Source organism: Mytilus californianus, unplaced genomic scaffold, assembly GCF_021869535.1.
Source record: "Mytilus californianus isolate M0D057914Y unplaced genomic scaffold, xbMytCali1.0.p SCAF_15, whole genome shotgun sequence".
Lineage (NCBI taxonomy): Eukaryota > Metazoa > Mollusca > Bivalvia > Mytilida > Mytilidae > Mytilus > Mytilus californianus.
In genome coordinates this window covers 28,656,800-28,679,001 of record NW_026262637.1, presented here as the reverse complement: position 1 = coordinate 28,679,001, position 22,202 = coordinate 28,656,800, and the positions used below count along the sequence as shown (strand labels likewise).

General features: G+C 31.9%; 1 protein-coding gene across 3 annotated transcripts in view; it reads left to right on the top strand.

Moving 5' to 3' along the window:
• The window catches only part of LOC127725814 (uncharacterized), a 227,891-nt gene that overhangs the window by 193,169 nt on the left and 12,520 nt on the right, over positions 1-22,202 (top strand). The window contains exons 1-3 of one of the 3 annotated variants that reach the window (XM_052233102.1): positions 10,046-10,154; positions 18,468-18,663; positions 20,642-21,635. The exons of the other annotated variants lie outside the window; for them this stretch is intronic. The gene's annotated coding sequence lies outside the window, so the exon portion shown is untranslated. Of the gene's footprint in view, positions 1-10,045; positions 10,155-18,467; positions 18,664-20,641; positions 21,636-22,202 lie in introns of those variants that run through there. 3 annotated transcript variants of the gene reach the window in all.

Here is a 22,202-nt window from a genome sequence, read left to right as displayed (position 1 = left end):
AGAACATACTCACCCCTTCTTGTCCAATGAAAAGTCAGTTTTTTTCCCTCTAATTTTCATAGTACATGGTTTTCCATGCACTATAAAATGCTATACATGAATGACTTTTCATTGTAGATTACTTATGAAAGTGAACTCTTAAGAACTACACTAACGAAGTGTACAATCCCCTGAGGCATTTTCCTTGTGAAAATAGCCTACTGATTAAAGATGAAAGAGAAAAGAATAAAAAAAAAACATTTTAAATTTTGCAAATGTTTATACATTTTGTAATGGTACACATATATATAATAAACAAAAAATGAAATGGGGGTAAAGATGTAAGTAAAATAATATTTATTCAATTTATATACCTGACATTCGAGTCAATTTGTTTTTCTTTCAAGAAAACAATGTCAGACTGCTGATATATAAAGCACAGGATTTTTTTTTCCGAAAACACAATGTACATTTATCAATAAAAAGTAAGCATCTATTGTTGAATGGTCTGAATTTAAATAGTTATACAGTGAGTTTTATAATTAAAAAAAAAATCAAATTTCGAAAAGCGGATTTATATAACATTGTGTACTTTTTAAAATACAAAAATTGAAGATATATGAGTATTAAATTTTACCTGAAGCAAAAGAAAAACTCAAATGTTTGAACAATTTATCCTTTTTGTCCTAACAAACTATGTCAGTGCTATTTCTTTCCATCCATTGAAATGATCATTACCTATGTTATACATTCACTTCATTATAAAAAGTGAACTCTTATTTAGGTTTGAATATTACAATGGGAAAGGATAATTTCGTAAGGTCACTCGAAAGTGTGAATACGCCTTGGGGTTTAGATCTTCATAAAACATGACCAAGTATTGTCTAACCTATAATTAGCTATAATTTTGCCATCATGAGTCCAAAACGAATGTATTTTTTTCGGTGAACAGTAGGACATTCAAATGTTTCAGGAGCCCATAGCGGTATCTCGTTAGATTTTCTGAAATGAAAAGTTTATCGTCGTTGTTTTTTTAGGTTCTTTTTGTTTGAGAATACCAGTTGACGTGTTCTATATGACAAGAAACGAACTATAACAGACATTTTACCGTTCTTGACCTTTCCTATTGGATGTGTTCTACCAAGATCCTTTAAACTTATATCAAGACCTAATTGCTCATTGCAAACTTGCAAAACGAGAAAATCAGTATTTATAGGTTTTATTATACCGCCTTTTCCATTTGTTGGAATCTTGACATTGTTAAAGCGAAGACTTTCTTCTTGAGTACTGCTCTTGCTCTTCAACCCTTTTTCCAAGATCAGTTACTTTGTTTTGCAACTTGTTGATTGTATCTTGTTGTTCGTTAATGATTGTATTTTGTGATGTTAAGGCTTGTTTATTTTGTTCAATTGCTTCAATATAAGGTTGAATTTTGTCAGATACCATTTGCTCGACCATGGGTTTTATAGCTAGAAGCACTTTTCCTAATACCATAGGAACTATTGCTTGGACGAACTGAGGTTTGTTTATAACTGAACATACCACCTCTGATAGCTGAAGCACAGTCTCGCCCTGAGCGGATGCACTTGTAGGTTGTGACATCGCGGAGACTAGTAAGGTAGAATTTGGAGATGGTGAATCTGGAATAGTTTTTGCTGATTTACCTGCTTGTATTTGTGAAGGAGAAATATCAGATGGACTAAATGAGAGTTCCCTTTTCAAACCTGCCTTATTTGGAGTATCGTTCATATTTGTTTACATGTCCAGTCTTTGTGTCCTTGTGTCCTTGAATTCTGAATATTAATCACAGGTATATATTGGCACAAACTATTAAATTGTTATCTCAAACATATATATTCACAGTTGTACAGCTACTACATATCTCAAAATTAGATGTTTTACACCTTTTTTTTACATTTTTTTCTTGTTCAAATTTTCATGCCACCATACCAAGGACCGGTAACTCAAAAAAAAAAAAAAAAAAAAAACTGTAGGTGGTATTAAGTGCACAAACTGAAACAATTTGTCCATATGTTTATTATGTAAGAAATAATTCATGGGGGCTTGAATGTATTGTGATTTTACCACGGGTTGGCCCTTTATGCTAAATATTTTACCTCGAACGACAGCGTGGGGTAAAATATACGCACAAAGGGCAAACCCGTGGTAAAATCAATATAAATTCAAGCCCCCATGAGTTATTTCTATTCTAATAGGACAAAGACAGCAACTCTTTTGGATCGAAGCGCTCTCCATAGTTCTGTAGATTATTGAATCAGAGATTTTATTTTTAATTAGTGTTTGGGGTTCATCTACCTTTCCAGTTATTATACTTTAATCAAACCGTGATGCATGTTTTGATTCAATATCTTCATTTAACATTCAATTCTCGCTCGCCCGTTGTGAATGTCATTTATACTATGATAAACTGAACATTTAGAAAACTGTAGCTAAACTTTTTATCCTGTCAGCTTTTATGTGTGAAGGGAAATATTTGCTGTTCCCAAAACTGAACACACTATTAATATTGACGTAAACGACGAAGAAAATTGAAAACGTGATATTCTTTAACGATATACAATAACATACTAAGACAGATTTGAATGAATTTAATTGACTATCTTACTTTCATTTAAAAAGATATGGACATTTTACAAATTCTTACAATCGTTTGTTTATGTTTTCATGTTTTGACGACTCTCGGTTTCCCATTCGTGCATTTCCCTGTAAAATCCTTACATTCAAAGACGTCAACACCATCTGACGTGAGGTACATACAAAAAAGGAATTACTTCTTAGTTTAAACAATCAACTAATTATGGAAACCCATTATTGACTGACCTTGGCAATTTATGTATACTAGACGTGGAATAATCTGGTCTATATTTAGGTTAAATTGATTTTTTATATGCAAAAATTCAAGGATCCGCAATGCTAACCTGTTATTAGTTACAGTTCTTTGCGACTGTTTGGTTTAGCTGTTTTCAGCAAGTAGAAAATTTGCAATTAATTCCTTTTGTGCTCTTGTATAAGATCAGGCAGCATGTTTTTACTTTTACATATAAAACAATGAAGAAGTTCGCTATATTATTTTAAAAATCATACCTTTCGTTGAAATATTTACCTATAATATATATTTATAGTAATTTGAACAGGCCGATATGAGGTTTAAATGAAACTAATATTGACCATGCTAGTAGGCTAAAATGGATAGTGGTCATATATGTTCTTAAAGACTAATTTCGCTACAATATATTTTGTGCTAAGGATGTAAGTGATGAGAGTCAAATGAGTTCTAATCAATAACAAAATATCACTGAAAAAATAATTATAACTAGATTTGCCATTGCAAGCAATAGCGGATGTCACCCTTCCCCCATTGCCAATAAGCGGCAACCATTTCGAAAATTTTAAACAGTGAATGCACATAGATGCATGGCTATACGTCTTTCTGTAAATTTTCAGAAAATTTGGACATTTTTACTGTTTTCATGTTAACGGTGACCATTTCCATAAATTCCAAAGACACATGCCACACTAACTAATGACATGTTACATATGAGTGATGTTTCAACCGGTTTGATTTAATATTCTGTGAGATAATGGTAATTTAATATGTTTTCCCATTGGGTCAATGTTAAACGTATGGCCCGTTTCCATGGCAATGGCAGCCATTTTGGAACTTCTAAATATTGTCAATGGTTCCACACATAACAGGCAACATTTCCATAAAGTTTCATTCGGATTGGTCCATTAATAAAAGATTTAGCTTTTTGAATTTTTTTTTGCATTTTTGCAGTTTCCATGGTAACGGTGGCTATTTAGAAAATTCAAAAGGTGTCGTGCATAACTAAAGTTGGTGGTCCTCATTATGGTACCCATTGAATAGAATTGGTCCATTAATCTATGAGAAAACGGGCGGACAAAAAAAGGTGGAATAATAGTAATAACTAAATTTGTAATTGCTAGCAATTACGGATGGCACCCTTCCCCCATTGCCAGGCGAGCGGCAGCCGTTTTAAAAATTCAAAAGTCAATGAGCGCATCTACACATGTAAATTATCATTTTTGTAAAGTTTCATTAAGTTTGGAGCATTTTGAAATTTTGGACATTTTTGCTGTTTCGATGGTAACGGCGGCAATTTTGGAAATTCCAAAGTGAAATATCGTATCTACGTATGACAGTTACCATTACTGTAAATTTTCAGAAAGTTTGGAGCATTATGAAATTTTTGAATTTTTTTATGTTTCCATGGTAACGATAGAAATTTCCAGACACCACATTGCCGCATGCCATGTTACATATCAATACAGTTTCATTGATCAATATGTAATATTCTTTAAGAAAATGCAGCTTTTATATATTTTCCCATAGGCTCAATGTTAAACTTTCGCCCTGTTTCCATGACAATGGCTGCCATTTTAGAACTTCTTAATATTGCATGCACATCTAGGCATATCAGGTAACACTTCCATAAAGTTTCATCCGCTTGGGTCTTATAATGAAAGATTTAGAATTTTGAAATTTTTTCACATTTTTCAGTTTCCATGACAACGGCCGCCATCTTGAATATGCTATACCCTGTTTGCACATCTGCACATGCTGGGTAATATTATGATATGGTACCATGACCATTGGTTCATAAAGTTCCAAGATATCAGCTGGACAAAAAACGTGGAAGAAAAATAATAAATATATGAAAAAAAGAAACGTAGAATAACAATATGTCACCCCAACTCCGTTGAGGGTGCCATAATAAAGAAACGGAGGAAAAGCAATATGTCACCCGACATTGTCGTACGGATGACATAATAATAGGACCGTGTATTATGGACTAGGTAGGATGGTAGGCAATACTGTGCAATATTGAAAGGGAAATCCAAAGGTAATAGACGCACAGAGGAGATTCAACATTGTGTTTACTACTTTATAAACATATAATTGGTTGAATATGTACGAACATCATGAACGAAATTTCAGTGATATTTTGCCTATTCCAAGGAAACAGTCATTAAGAATTGCCGATGTTACTTGAAAAATATATCGCATTTCTATGAGAAAAAATTAAAAATTAATAAGTTTTTTACTTTAAAAACATTAACGCATTTCTATCAGAAAAATATCGCACTCATATAGGAAAATAGAGCATTATCATTGTGCTACACGCGATTATGGTGTAGAAGGCACTCGAACACATTAAATGTGCATTCCACTGCCTTTGCTACATGGTTGTCATAGTATTTGTCCACTTCAATAAATTATAAATCGTGAACTTTTTTTCATTTAATCAATATGCTGATTTTCTCGTATAAATTAGATGTGCACAATGCATTGGAAGTTATGCATACGTTTATCCTGTTAAATACGTCTCTGTTTTATGAAGGAAACACAATTACTGATAATCTTCTTTTGTTGTAACAAATGTATTTGTTTTCTGAGATTTTCCCACGATGCATTTCGTTTACAAACAAATATCGGTACTCCACAGGAGAAAAGATTTTCTCGATTCGCACTTTTCATAGAATGTTAACCATTTAACTATTTTGCACTTCCCATTTCTGTTTTTTTATTAGAATATTTTTCCTTAACAAAGCATTTACTTTGACATTGCTATATTTTGGGGTACCAATTGTGTATCCACAACTCCTCTTAAAACCATAATTACTATTTGTTGAAACAATCTCACCATGTTAAAAGAGAGGCGAAAGGTACCATAGGGACATTCAAACTCATTGTTCAACCCTTAATCAGATTGTTTTTGAAATGTTCACACAATCTTCACTATCTAATGACATTTTGTACCTCCTATTTTGTTTTTATATCAATGATAATACTTTTCAGAGGTTTTCCTTACCAAAGCATTGATTTTGCAAGGGAGTCAATAATACATGTTATTATCCCCATATGTAGGAGTACATCTACAGCTTGACAACGAAGACAGTTTAAGGACTGTTATTTAACGCAAAAAATAATTTAGATTGTCCCATTTTGAAATTTCTATTTCCGCGATTGCATTTGGAGTATACATGAACATCTTCCAGTTGATACGATATTTCAGAGCATTTCCTATTACGATTTCCTTCATTCGAGGATTACTGAAAGCAAGGAAGCCATTACATCAAGGGTTCTAAGTGGTGAAGTTGTCATCCATTCGAAAGGTTTGCAAACGACATCATGATTTAGTTGACCGTTATGTTATACCACAGACAACCACGGATATGTTACACTAAACGCAACGAAAATGACATCCTCTTTCTTCCTCGATTGTGAGATTATCGATTGCGACCTATCGTTGGATTTGTACTGCATGAGTAGTGCCATTTATAAACCTCCCTGGACATTTGAATTCATCTCCAGTTTTTGGTGGGGTTCGTGTTGCCAACTCTATATGTTGTTTTTGGTTATTTGTCTCGATCTTTTTCGTTTTGTTTTTACCCATGATGTGGTCCGTTTTATTAGACGTATGACACCTTGGTATCTTTTCTCTATTTTCATCAATTAGTTATTGTTTTTTCGATCATAAGTTGTACAAAAGAGAGTTTAATTCAACATAAAACATAAACCTATAACAGATTGTACAAACGTTAATTTCTTTGACAGTTAAAAATGACAAAATTATCACCATTAATCAATTTATTGTAAAAAAAGTCATCTTGAACGTTTCAGTTGTAGATATTCTTATCAGTACTAATTGTGACCGTTTAATAACAGACTTGTTCCTGTATTGTTATCAATCACAGTTTATGGTCAAACTCAGTAAAAATCTGTCAAATTCACATTGAATTGACATTTAAATATCTTTTACCGCCTCTTTGGTAATCAATGTTATGTAATTGCGCTTAATGCAGGTACAATATCCAACCAACAGTTATAGATATCTAAGTTAGTTTCCTGTAATAGCGATCACATTTCAACCCTGCTTTCCAAATTCTGTGCCGATTTTTTTCCTTTGTCAAGTTAGTGGTCATCCTGTTGGTAGTTAAGATTCTATTTATTTTTTGTATTATTTTTTACGTAAGAAGGTATAAATAGGTAAAGGGTGAGGTTTATGCGCATGTTGTTGTTTAAACCCACCCACATTTTCTGCCTGTACAAAGTTAGGATACAAAGACCGTATGTTGTTCGTTGTTGTTCGTTGTTGTTTGTCTGCTTTTTCGATGTTTCGGTGGTTTTATGGGCCTGTTGTACTGTCCAATATTTGAAGTGATTCTTGTTATCCTCAGATGTATTATATTTTGTTAAAAAAAGACTGTTAGTAGTATTTTTAAAAGTGTGTCTATAATTATAGAGTCTAGTTTGCATGATTGTTGCATTTAAGGGGGTACACAACACCGAATGGGGTAAACTCTTTAATAATCAGTTTAACGGTTTAGTCACCTACTATTAGTGAAGAGAAATCAAGCTTCTGAATGATCAAAATAAGTGTTTGTCAAACTGCTATATATCTTAATGAAATGGCACAAAACAGAAATTAATGACGAATATAATTCCCTTTCATTATGGTGTATTTTTTTCTTTATTTTTTTGCTTATTTTTTCTATCCCTTTTTCATTCATTTCTAACTTTATATGGGATGGAAATGAAAGAAGAGAGTTGAAATAAATTTTTGAATGTTGTATTTAAACTGATTTTGATACGGAAAGAGTGATTAGGCAAGGTGCAAAAAGGTAATATTTACAGTTTTCGGTGTACATTACACACACAAAAGATTAGTAAAACAAAAAAAAAAATGCTGCGATTTTTTTTAATGTGATAAACGTTATAAAGAACAAAAAGAGAAACTAATTGTGGTCTGTGGCAAATTTATATTCCGGTAAATTGCCCGGTTCAAATTTCTTGAAATTTTTATATTTTATGTCAACAAGTAAAAGTTAGTATTTTGTAAAACTTTTATGAAAATTAAACGAGCCGAATCTATTAATTTTAGTAAAAGTGTTTGGTACACCCTTAAATGGATACAATTTATAGAGATTATAAGAGCTACAAGGTTTGAACTTCTTAGTTGGCAAAGTTGACCTTAGATGAATTTGCCTATTCCGTTTATGTCTCTCTGGTTTTATAGCTCCTAACGTTTCTACATATGTATCCATCCCTGGCTTTCAAATATTTTAGTTTGAGCGTTCCTTACACACTAGAATCTATGACAAATGTGATGATTTCATTTTTCTAGTTGCAAACTTTCCATTTTCTCAGCAGTAACCTATCCTCTTCCGATCGTATGGCGTTTACTTATCTTAATTGATACGATACGGTCGTACACTTTCTCATTATATAGACTTCTTTAACAGGGCTGTGCTCCTCATGCGCACAAAAACGGCTGCAACAGGGTTATGAGGAAGAATCGACATTTCATATGCTTTACGGTCATCATCACAAATTGATTGTTGACCGATAAGATGTATCTTTGTCTCGTCTCTCTTGCGACATGCGTTCGCAGTCTTATATCTCTAGACACCAGAGTATTCGCCTGGTTTCTTATTGTGGCATTTTGACTAAGTGTATCCGCATTGCGAGTGACTCAAGCATACCCTGTGACACATACCCTATCGACGCATCAGGAATCCCTCTATTTTGGAGTTAAATGCTATTTCTTTAGTTTTTGTTCCTAACCTATTATATTTGTATGTTCTGAATGGACTTGTGAGATTTGAAAATCGGTAAAATAATGTTGCCTCTAATTTCGTATGTGTGTTATAGTTCTCTTAAATTAGAGCAGAGATTGCTATTCAATTAACAAACTGGTCCAGTACGCATGAAGCTACTTAAGTTAAGTTGTTCCTTAGTAAAATCTCAAGTTAAGGAAACTCCTACCTTTTTACTTAAGTGGTATGCATAAAACATTTTAAACAAATATTTCCTTAGTAAAATCTTAGTTGGTTTACTTAACGCCTACTAAACTTAAGTGGTATGCATTAAACCCAATAAAGTAAGAAACGACTAAGATTATCCTCAAGTATAAATTAAAAAGGTAAATAGCATCAGTGGAAAGTACCCGGTATGTGTTTTCGCAGGATTAGGAAAGATTAGCTACCAATTAATCAGCTGAATTAAAATATATCATTTAATAATTTCAGTAATACTAGTATTTCGTTTGTCTATTGCTAGATATATAGATATCAAAGACCATTTTAAGTAAAATCAAGTATAATCAATAATATTAGAGATAACAGTGGGTAGTTGTACAATTACATCCAGGCCTACCCTTTTGTCTTATTTGTGATTTAGTTATATATATGTTTTTATATACAAGTAAATATGCCATGTTGATTTCAATCTATTCATTTAATGCCTGCGTTTACTTTTCCCTGTAGTGTTCATTAGATTAGAGTTATGAAGGGAGATATGGTGTTCTTAGTTACATGTCTTCGTAAAATCTCATAAAATATACAAGGCTTATAATTTTGTACGCCAGACGTGCTTTTCGTCTACACCAGGCTCATCATTGACACAGTTAGAACGTCAAACCGAAAACGAAGTTGAAGAGCATGAAAAACCGAAGATTATTGAAAGGTGTACCAAAAAAGGCTAAGGCAAGCTTTAAATTATATTTTGACGAAATAATTTGTAACACACGCAACACATGCTACATGTGTACTCAAACAAATCCACCTTCAATCTGAAGGCAAAAGTGGTCAGGTTGATAAAATCCAAATGCGGAAGAACAGCGATTCTATACACCTCGCGATATATATTTTGGACGTTCGGCCGTCAAAATCATTATGATATTTCTACCACTATTCGTTATCTGACAAACCTAAATAACTCGAACAAAAGTTAAGCTAAAGCTATTCTATGTATAGCACATTCAGCCAAAGTGGAACCAACTGCATTCAGATCATAACAGAACTGTTCGTTCAATTAAACGCAAAATGTGAGCCAACAGTCTAAGATTTGATATGATACATTAATTGTGTCTGTTATTATTGATGCCAGTTCTCATTGTTTCGTTTAAATAAATACAATTAAACTCTGTATTTAAATCCTATCAACCATATTCGTTATATATATTATATATTGGATAATGCCACTGTCAATGGGTTTATTCATGAATAACGAAATGACCGACACACGATAACTGCTAAATAGATCAGGAAGTCTATACACATAGAATGATTTTGTCATACGGTTAATAAGAAGAATGCAGTTTTACCCAGAAAAAAGACTACTTGCTCAGGTATAGTTGTATTCATTCATGAAAACTGATAAAAACAATACAATTTATTATGCTGATAAGTATATGAATTTTGAAAATACTCTACCACTGTACGTTAAACCTTGGCTTGATGCAACAACCAAAGAATATTAATGTTGAAAGACAGTATTTGCAAAGAATGCCATCTGTCTGGTTCTATTTACTTTTTTTTTTTTTATTCAACAACAATATTGCACATGCTGTTAACAGATTTCTTCACTGGTACAGCTATTTCAGTGGAGATCCCTGTATATTAGTACCTTAAGACCAGGGTATCTTCAGGTATATATTTATAATTTTGTTAGTATGTATATTATATGTCTTTAATACATTGTTTATCATTAATACATTATTTCTCTATTATTTTACTATTATAATTCTGAATATGAACTTTATATATATAGTAAAAAAACAGTTTTCTTTAATATACAATCAATTGCTACTATCTGATAGATGCTGAGAATAAAACAGAATAACGGGTTATGTTAGCGTGTTCGGAATTTGGTTTGTGGTTTAATATATTTCTCTGTTGTCCGGTATAACGGTTTTTCAGTTGTTGTATTTTTGTGTGGATTAATTGCTTTCACCACGTGTCTCCCAAATATAATTGTATTAGGCACGGAAGGTATGTACACAAAAAAAAAATTGGTCTCATATAGTAAGCATAATTTATATATCTTCCGTATAATCTAAAATTATAGTATATCAATTTGTGGTAGAAATAAGTGGTACTTTCACTTTCAAAACTCATTGAAATTGTAAAATGAAATGATCATCTATCAAACCGTTCTGTTAAATTACATATATAATAACAATATTGACAATAATATAACAATGTTGTCAAATATAAGAATGTATCTTTTCTAGTATCCCTTTTCCTTCAATATTAATATATTTTTTTTGTAATAATAATCCTTTTTTAAATTCTGACCTAAAAACATTATATAGATTGATTTTTTTTGTCCTATATTCTGACAAATAGTGTATTTTGTGTATAGTGAACACAATAACTGTAAGTAAAAAGTTTATTTCATAATAATGTTCATCATTAATTTTATATCCCCAGATTAAATTTTTTTCAGTGAAAATGTGTCTACCAATCTTAGCTATTTCAAATAACTTATATATTTCCCCCCAAAACTCATCTAAAAAGTGGCACGTTACAAAAAAATGTTCATAGTCTTCTGTAAGGTTGCAAAAATTACAGGTAGAGTTATGGCTTATTTTCCATTGTTTTAACAACACTTTGTTTGGAAGAATAAAGTGTAATAGTTTCCATCTGCACATTTTTAATTTATTATCTTTTAAATAGTTATGAATAAATTTTTGCATATATTGAGCTTCACTTTGTATATTTTCACATTTTAATATTCTGTTCCACTTATGATACCCTATTGGAACTTCTTTATCATATTCTATTAAAATTGTATAAATTTTCTTCGAATCTAATTTTTCTAGTTTATGTTTGCAATTATTTTTTTCACATATATATAGTGAGTTATTTGTTAAAACACTAGTTTTTATTGAACTTTCTTCATTTAATATTTTTAACCATTCTTTTGGAATTGCTTTTCTTAATTTTGAGAATTCAGCTATCCAATTCGATTTATTCTTTAATTTTAAACTTATAATTTTTTCTGAAAAGACTCCGTTTTCATCAATAATATCATTTATATGAATGATATTGCTATCTATCCAGTTTTGGAAAAGCAGTGTTTTCTTTTGAAATTTGATCAATTGATTTCCCCAAATGACTTCTTGGCGGATAAGTCTGTAATCATTTGGATGTTTAGTTTTATTATTTTTATTTTTTAACCATACTTTAATCATATCAAGATAAAATTCTGGTAGCTCTTTAGTACCTGGTAGCGAGTGTATATTATAAGTATTCATTCTTAAGATAAGTAGATTGCTACCAAATTTATTTAGATAAAATTTTGGTATAACCATCCAATTAAGAAATTTATCAGCAGTTAATCTTTTTATCCAACCTATTTTAATAGATTCTATATATTTATCTATATTTACCATTTTTAATCCGCCATCTAGTTGGTTGAAGCTTAATACAGTGCGTTTAACTTTTTCTGGCTTATTGTTCCATAGAAATTCATATATAATTTTTTTAATTTTATCTAAAGACTCTTTGCCCAAGGTTGAGACTGTAGCCAAATAAGTAATTATAGGAATAACTAAAGATTTAATAACTGTTATTCTTCCTATCATGGTTAAGTTTCTTTTTTTCCAATTAGATATAATTTTTACAGACTTTTCTAGCTGTTTTTCAAAATTTAGTTTAAGACACTCTTCTTTGTTATGCCCAAAATATATCCCCAGACTTTTAACTGGTTTATCTGTAAAGTTAATATTTTCATATTTTTCTTTACAATGTTTTTGTTTCCCTAGCCAAATACCCTCCGTTTTAGATCTGTTAAGTTTTAATCCTGACAGTGAACCAAATGTTTCAATCATGTTAAGAGCTTTTGAAATATCTTGTTTTGATTTGAGAAAAAGAGTGGTGTCATCTGCTAGCTGACTTATTTTTAAAGTATGGGTTTTTCCATCTATCTTGATTTCAAATCCTTTAAGGTTATGGTCTTGCCTAATTTTACAAGCTAGAATCTCCACAGCAATAACAAAAATTATCGCACTACATGGACAGCCTTGACGTATTCCACGATATATACTCATGGGTTTTGAAATCCACCCATTATTTAAAACTGAACTTTTTATGTCAGAATATAAAAGTTTTATCCATCTCATCATGGAATTTTTAAATCCAAATTTTTGTAAAGCAAAGAACATAAAATCCCACTCTAATGAATCGAATGCCTTTGAAAAATCTAAGAATAATAAAGCGCCCTCTATATTAAATTTGTCTGCATAATCTATGACATCTTGAATTTGTCTAATATTATATCCTATATATCTGTTTTTAACATACCCATTTTGATCTCCATGAATAATTTGGGGTAATATTTTGATGATTCTTTGAGCAAGTGAATAAGCAACTAATTTTGTGTCAACATTCAATAATGTTATTGGTCTATAATTGTCTAAACTGAGAGGATCATTTTTTTTATGTAAAAGGGAAATAACTCCTAATTTTTGTGAATTTGTTAACTCCCCTTTATCAAATGAGAAATTAAAAGTTTTGACTGCAAACTCTTTAAGATGTTCCCAAAAAGTTCTATAAAATTCTACACTTAAGCCATCAATTCTATTTATTGTAACTATAAGTGTGTCACGTGTCAACAAGCTACAACGGTAATATTTTTCAAAGGAAACTTGGCCGTTTTATTTCAGTGATATGCTTAAAACATCTGACAAACAACATGTGCTACAAATTAGCTATTTAGAATAATAAAACTGCAGAAAAGGGCAGCAAGACTAATTTTAGATGCAGATCCACTTTCAATCAGTGTTTAAACAGCTTGGTAGAATGACAGAAGAGAACAGAATCCCATATCATCAAACTTTTGATTTATTATTAAATGTCTAAAGTATGAACCCCTATTTTTTTTCTAACCAAAAAATAAAAGTAATGCCAGAAAATAATCAATACAGTTTGAGGAATATGTCTTACAAAATATTGCAAGTCCCAAAGGCCAAAACAGAGTTAACGTTGTATAAACAATCTTATATGTATATTCAGGATCTTCCTTATGGAATAACTTACCAATATCACTGAAAGAATTAACCCTCAAGTATAAGTTTATTAAAAAACGATTTAAATCATTACTTATTGGAACATTAAGAAGCTGTGATATATTTACATAATTTTCAAATATATTGTTGAGGTAATTTGAAAGATGTCAATACTGTATGAATGCATCATGTTTACCTGTTTTACAAATGGTATGTTCATTACAGCTTATTATTTGATTTTAATATTCGGCTCAATAACCATCGTTCATGGTACAAAACCAACAGAAACTGTCCTCTCACAAGACATCTTCGTTCAACGAAACATTCTTTTGATAATGTTACTTTCCAAACCATAGAAGTCAACACCGAGTGGGACACCACGGCGAGAAGGAGAAGAGAAAATTTTTGGATCCACCAACTCCACACTTTAGAACCTGATGGTCTTAACGAAAAAGATGAGAAAAGATACAGGAAAGATAAAGAATAATTTAGTACACAGCATCGTACTTTTTATCCTGTAATATTGGCCAATGGACGTTGCTAACTTCAACTACCAATTTTGTAAAAATCTTGAACTTCATCCAAATTATGTATTATTTTCAAGGCAGCTAAATTCAAGTGCAACACATACATTGAGCTGCAAAAGTTTCTTATCATCTACATCAGATTTCACCTGGATAGTTGCACGCGTGATAAAGCCAATAAGTGTAGCGAAATGTTGCGTTTATTTTCATCATTTTGTAAATATTTTAAACATTCTTATATTTACATATTAAATAGTGTGTTAAAATTACATTGTTAGGCAATCTTTAATTTTATTTGTGTAATTGAAATAATCTCTGTACTGATTAATCCACACTCCCATAGATTTGTATGTCATGTGCTGCTAATTATAGGCACTTATATATATATATATATATATATATATATATATATATATATATATATATATATATATATATATATATATATATAGTGTCTAAAAATAGCAACAATCAACATTAGGCATTTATGTATATATATATATATATAAATATAAAAATAAGGAGATGTGGTATGATTGCCAAAGTTCAAATAAAGTGAATGTCAGCAATTATAGGCAACCGTACGGCCTTCAACAATGAGAAAAACCCATACCGTATAGTCGACTATAAAAGGCCCCGTCATGAAAGATATGAAACAATTCAATTAAGAAAACTAACGGCCTAATTTATAACAAAACAATTTACGAAAAACAAATATGACAGACGTGAACCAACGACAACAACTGAACTACAGGCTTCTGACTTGGGACAGGCACATACAGAATATGGCGGGGTTAAACATATTTATTAGCGTTCAACCCTCCCCCTTACCTGGGAAAGTGGTGTAACAGCACAACATAAGAACAAACTATAAAAATCAGTTGAAAAAGGCTTAACTCATCAGATCGATACAAAGAAAAACATCAAACAAAAACATAGACAGGACGTGGCTGGGTATATATCCATCCATCATCCCTAACAACAAAAAAGACACTAAGTACAGATCTGAAAGTACTAGCAGTTATTGACAGCTAGTTCAAAGCCAATAACAACTAATAAAACAAATCATGTATCTAAGACTAAAATATCAATAAGATGGTTTGTAACAAGTTTTTGAAATTGCAGCTTGTTGATTTGTTTCAAGAAGAACTGGAAGATCAAATCGCAGCAAATTTGCAAAACCTCCGGTCAGAAAAGTTTTGATTGCTTTAAGATTTTTTGTTTTGATGCGTCCAACATTTATCAGTCAATCATTTCTAGATTGATTTAGTATATATAATACATAATTTCCCTTCTTCTTGTGGGTCTTTAAAGCATCTTTCCTCACTACATTTCTTGCATTAAGTATGTTTACTATTTCGAATCAGATCCTTAATATTTTGGAAGGGTGTCAGAAGGGGTTCAAATTCATGCTTAAATAATATGACTTTATTTTAATTAAAGATAAACTCTCAATGTTTATTGAAAATGATTGATTGTACAAAGAATAATAGGTGTTATTATACAGATAATGGTGATTTATATGAATTTCCCATTGTAATAAGTTCCGATAATCGCAAATGTTAAATGATTCGTTTATTTTCACTCCCGAGTTATTCCCTTGCCGCTTTTTACCGGACGCTCACTTGCGACTTTTAACTAAAGTTTAGCACCTTGAAACTAAACTGATTGATTAAGTGTGTCACATATGAACAATTAATCATAGTCTTGGTGTATTTACTGTAAATTCAGAAATTATTGCGAGGTTTTTATTAATGCGAATAATGCGAGTGGATGAAGATCGCAATAATAAGAACTCGCATTCTGATATCTGATACTTATATCTGTATGCAGATTTTCCTGAAATCGCAATAGTTAATTTCGCATTTTAGTCCATTCTTCAAAAATCGCAATAATAAATGCACGCAATAATTTCTGAATTTACAGTAAAACAGATTCTCACTTCACAGTAATTGCAAAATGTGCATCAATCTTCTCGAAGTGACGATCTGCCATTTTGATACTGTATGTAATACACAATTGCACCTACTTTGACAGGTTTTTTTTCATCTACGTTCATTTAGGAAACAGCCAAAAGTTTCCATTCTATATTTGATTTGTAGATGTATACTTATCTACTGTATAGTTCCAAAAAGTTAATTTCAAATCCATACTGTATCTACAAGCGACCAAAGGCTCTGTTATGAGGAGAACCTAAATTGCATCCATGCTTAACTTCACATCCGTAAAAATTGAATCCCTGATGTTTTGTGTTATTTCTCCAAATTTTTAGATTATCCTTGAATCCTTTCCCACCTGCAACGACCCGTGTCTCGCTTGTCGTAACCTCTACCTATAAGGAAGTCTGGAACTCTCGCAACACCTTTTACCCACCAACTCAATATTTCCAGCTTCTTAAAGAGAGGCGAAAGATACCAAAGGGGCATAAATATACTTAAAGATGTACAAAACGGGTCGCATTATATTTCAAAGATGAAGTTTCCAGTCAAAACAGTAAAATTTCTAACTTTGGTATTGAAATGCAATAAGTTCACATTCAATAGTTAGCACAGTCTTTAGGTCAATGGAACAGAAAATTGAAACCGCGATGGTCCCATCATATTGCAATATTTTAATGGGCAAATTAGAAAAGCAAATTTGCAATACTTTTCTTTTACAACCGTTCTCTTTTAATATAACGATTCTTTAAGGACATTGAAATGCAGTGGGGTAAAACCGAACAAGAACTTAACATGCCAACAACGGCTATCCCTCAATAAAATTGACTTATGAAATCTCTGCCTCTAAGATCAATATTCCTTGACCCTGCTACACTAGTGAAAGAAGGAATCATATGATTAGTAACAGATCTGTATTGCAAGCTACCATACAAACATCAATGTCTTTCTCCCCCGAGTTGTCACTCAAAAACACTGCACAAAGAGTATTCACTACAGCCAGGTCATCAGATTAAGCGAATTTGCTCCACCAATGATGTGCAAAAACGATTACAAGAACGTAAAAATCAGGGATACAGAAGAAAAGACATTGATAGAAGTGTCTCCCGTGCTATCAATATTAGCCGAGATGAACATTAACAATATTAAGAGAAAAAGAGTCCCGTTTATGCTGACTTACCATCCTAAATTTGACAAAATGGTCACACCTTATCCACAAAAGTTAGAAAGAAATCACAAAACATCCTTAACTTCCAAGATCTTCCCCCAGTCACATGTACTGGCTTTCCGTTGGCCCAAAAGCCTCAAAGACTTGTTGGGGAGGGCTGATTTATCAATGACAGGTTGTTTGTCAGCAGGCTCTTGTAACGGTTGTAGGAACAAACGATGTCCGACTTGCAAGTAAATGCTGCCTCCCCAGTCTTTCAACAGTCAATCCACTGGTACGAAATACACCATATTTTGCAATGTTACTTGCAAGACTATACACACACGGTGTTTTTGTAACAGTGTTAATGTTTTAATCAGTATGTTTGTGAGTCCGAACAGCTATTTTACAAACATATGAACGGCAGTTGTGCTGACTATTAATGTTAGTCAGACCTTCTTCTCAGTCGACCTTTTAGATCCCTGTTCCCACTTAGGCAAATTACAATCGACCGACTATTGCCTACAACACTGCTTGGTCTAAGGAAGAGAGAATCGGGAGATTTTGGATAAGAAATTAAAAATGTTTGAACCAAATTGGATGAATGAAATGGTGTTATTCAAATCGTGCAAAGCTAACCACAGCAGCTGTATGTGTTGCTTCATTTGGGATGCATACATACGCAGCCTCGTCTATTATAAATACTAAATTTTCGTAAACTTTGAAACTTTAGAATTATGTATATAAGCGTTGATCGATTTTTAACTAATAGCCTGGTAATTCTGATGACTTTTAAAAAAAATGTATGACGTTCATGATTTCTTTAAAGGAAAATCAGCAAAGATATCATCCGAAATATTTATATTATATTTTTATATGTTTTTACCATTTGTAATTTTGGTGTGGATACGTTTTATATCTAATTTATTTATTGTATACAGTATCGTTGATTTTCCGACACCCTCGTAAGAAAGATCGTTGACTATAAACTAGACGTTTTATATATAATACTGTTATTTATTTAATCTTACTTTTAAAACAGAAAATGATGCTTCCACTAGTGATTTTTTTCCTGTTACCGATCAAACTGCTATGTTTTGTTCCTGAATCTGAACTTCTTCTCTTTTGGACATTCGGAAGGAGATGCCTTGCTGAATCATAATGATGATCAACATTCAGCTGTACAAAACATTTCGATTGTGTTTAAATTCTTTTACGAATATCACAGCGAATTGTATGTAAGTTAAAGTGTTTATAATAACTTGTATCAGTTGACTAACAATGAAGATATAAAAAAAAAACGTACAATAAAATTCCTTACAGGAATATCTGTGAACTCTACAATAACTGTATAAAAATTAAAAAAAAAAACATACAAAAGAGATGATTTTTCATTTCCTTTTGTTAATTATCCATTTTTAGATGGTGACGTTCCCTTGTCACCATCTTATGATGTTTATATATCACAACTTGTTCGATTCGCTCGTGTATGCAACAACGTATTTGATTTTAACGAAAGAAATCTCTGTATTACTGAAAAATTATTACACCAGGGTTTTCGATATCACAAACTAGTCAAAACATTTACTAACTTTTATCATCAGTACAAGGACATCATTCGTAAATATAAATTAACATGCAGACATCTTATACGTTCAGGTATTTCACATCCAATCCTTTATGGTAATATTCTTTACAAAGCACAAAAATGTCGGCATTCATCTCAAAAGCCAACCAAACCTTTAAACAGACTTATTCGGAAGGGATATAGTTACGATACTGTTGTCAAGTCATTAAAGATTGCATATTTTGGTATTAATATTGATTCACTAAAAGGGTCTTTGCATCGGAAATAAACACATTTATTCTAAAACCAGGTGTTGGCATGATACAGGTTATGTTCTTTATATATTTTATGATAGTATGATACTAAACACCTAACGGGAGGGATTGTACTTGATTTTCATATGATGAAGACATAATCTTTCAATCAGTTTAATTAAGGTCTGGAGCTGGCATGATTGTCAGTAACTGCTAGTAGTCCTTTGTTAATTTATGTATCATTGTCATTTTGCTTAGTTTCTTTTGTTACCTATTCTGACATCAGACTCGTACTTCTATGTAACTGAGTTTTACTGTGCGTATCGCTGTGTGTTTCTTTATTCTACATTGGCTAGAGGTATAGGGGAGGGTTGAGATCTCACAAAATATGTTTAACCCCGCCGCATTTTTGCGCCTGTCCCAAGTCAGGAGCCTCTGGCCTTTGTTAGCCTTGTATGTTTTTTAATTTTAGTCCATTTATATGTTTTTGAGTTTAGTATGACGTCCATTTCACTGAACTAGTACACATTTTTATTTAGGGGCCAGTTGAGGACCATCTATGGGTGAGGGATTTTTTCGCTGCGTTCAATACCCATTGGTGGCCTTCGTCTGTTATCTGCTATTTGGGCGGGTTGTTGTCTCTTTAACATATTCCCCATTTCCATTCTCAATTTTAAGTAAGTACAAGTACAAACAAAACAATAATAAACCATTCAGTGTAATAAAAATACTTTCAGTCACTGAGAACAAGCTCAAAGTAGCCGTCCTCACATCTGATATTGGTGGATGCTTAAACTATACAAAGGCGAATTGATGTTCATCCTGAAAAATACGAAACGCACTGATAGAACAACAACGATGTATTTATACGCGTTCTTTATGGGTCTTTAAAGTCAAAAAGAAATATTTGAAGGATACATCCTAAACCTGTTATCTTTATAAATAATATGTTAGTATGAAGATGGGTTAGAAATACAACTACCTCTATCATATTTCTGCAGTCACAAAAAATGTACATATTGAGGCTACATTTAATTAAAAATTTTGATCAATATACTTTCATCCTGATGTGAAAGTGTTTTATCAATGAAAATATAACGTTCATTCAAATTTGAGATATTAAAGAAAGGAAATTAACAATAGGATAGTTAAATTTGTTTATTTTTCATTATAAGTTTTCAATATTAGCCCAATATGTTCATTTAACAAATAACTATAAGATCAGATTCAGATTTAAATAGTACCAATACAAGCACTTAATTGCCCATTTCAAATATGCCTTTCTAAATAAGTCTAAAATTATGTTATTTCGATATCCGCTGTTTTTACTATATGTGCATTTGATAAAACATGAAATTTATCTGTTACATTAGTTATACTATTTTTTTTTATTAGGTAAATACAAATGGGTTTATATCGTTTCGAAAAGGAATTTCAACGTTCACATAAGAGGCATTTCCTAAAATTGGCGATCTAATTGTACTTGCACCTTTTTGGACAGATATAGATACAAGAAATTGTAGTTCGACATGCAGTATTTGGTACAGGGAATCTACAAAATATCCTGATATAGTTAAAGCAACATCTGAAGTACGGAAGTATTTTCCAATAATGAAACATTTTGGAGCAAATTGGACGTACATTGTTACTTGGGAAAACGTTCCTTTCTTTGGAGCATCAGACGTCGGCATAAATAAGGTTTGGTTTTTTTTTTGTAGAACGTTTGTATCACCAAATGCAACATTTTCTCTGGGAAAAAAGGCTCTTGTGTTAAGTGCCAGTCTTTGTAAGAATCGGGCAATTTTGAAAAAATTCAAAACATGGCAAAAAAAACCCACCAACCTAAACATCCTATTTTAAAGTTACTCTCATCCTGAGTTAGAAATGGTAGGTCTTTTGTTTCTGTGTGTCTGATACTTCGAGAAATCTCTAGATAAATTTTGATTAGAATGATAGCAAATAATGGAGCTAGCTCCCCTTAACTGTTTATATCTAATGCATGTCAACCAAATTATATCTTGAATTACCAGAACAGGAAAAGGAAACGAAATTTAAATTCGTGCACCAGTATACATTTTGAACATAAATTAATGTAAACTTGAGTGGGTTTTTGTTTGTCATGTTTTCACCACTGCCTGATTCTTAGGCAGATTGGCACTTAATACCATTCCTGTTCGTTTTATTTAAGGTTAACTACATAGTGTAAATATTAAACCAATCTATATCATAATACTTCTTTATTATATTTTAGAGAAATACGTTTCAGTGTATTCTGATAACAGACACTGAAAGTACATTTGTGATTTACAACTACAATAAAATAGAATGAACAACAGGAACGGCAAGTAATGGAGATGCTAATACTGGTATTGGAGGCACGCCTGCCCAGGTACAAAGTTTTTATGTAATAACGTTTCATAAATTATACGAAGAGTTTTGCGAAATTGTTTGTCTATTCGTCTTTTTTCCTTTTTAGCTCACCTTTACAAAGGAGATGTGAGCTTTTGCCATCACTTGGCGTTCCTCGTCGTCCGTCGTCGTCGTCCGTCAGGTGTAAACTATTTCAAACATCTTCTCCTCTGAAACTACTGAACCAATTCCAACCAAACTTAAGCTGAATGATCCTTAGGGTATTTAAAATAAAGTTTGTGTTTTATTTTCTGTTTCGTTAAAAAAACATGGCCGCCATGGCTAAAAATAGAACATTTGGGTAAAATGCAGTTTTTGGCTTATATGTCAAAAACTAAAGCATTTAGAGCAAATCTGACATGGGTTAAAAATGTTCATTAGGTCAAGTTCTATCAGCCCTGATATTTTCAGATGAATTTAACATTTCATTGTTGGGTTGCTGCCACTAAATTGGCAATTTTAAGGAAATTTGGCAATTTTTGGTTATTATCTTGCATATTATTATAGATAAAGATAAACTGTAAACAGCAAAAATGTTCAGCAAAGT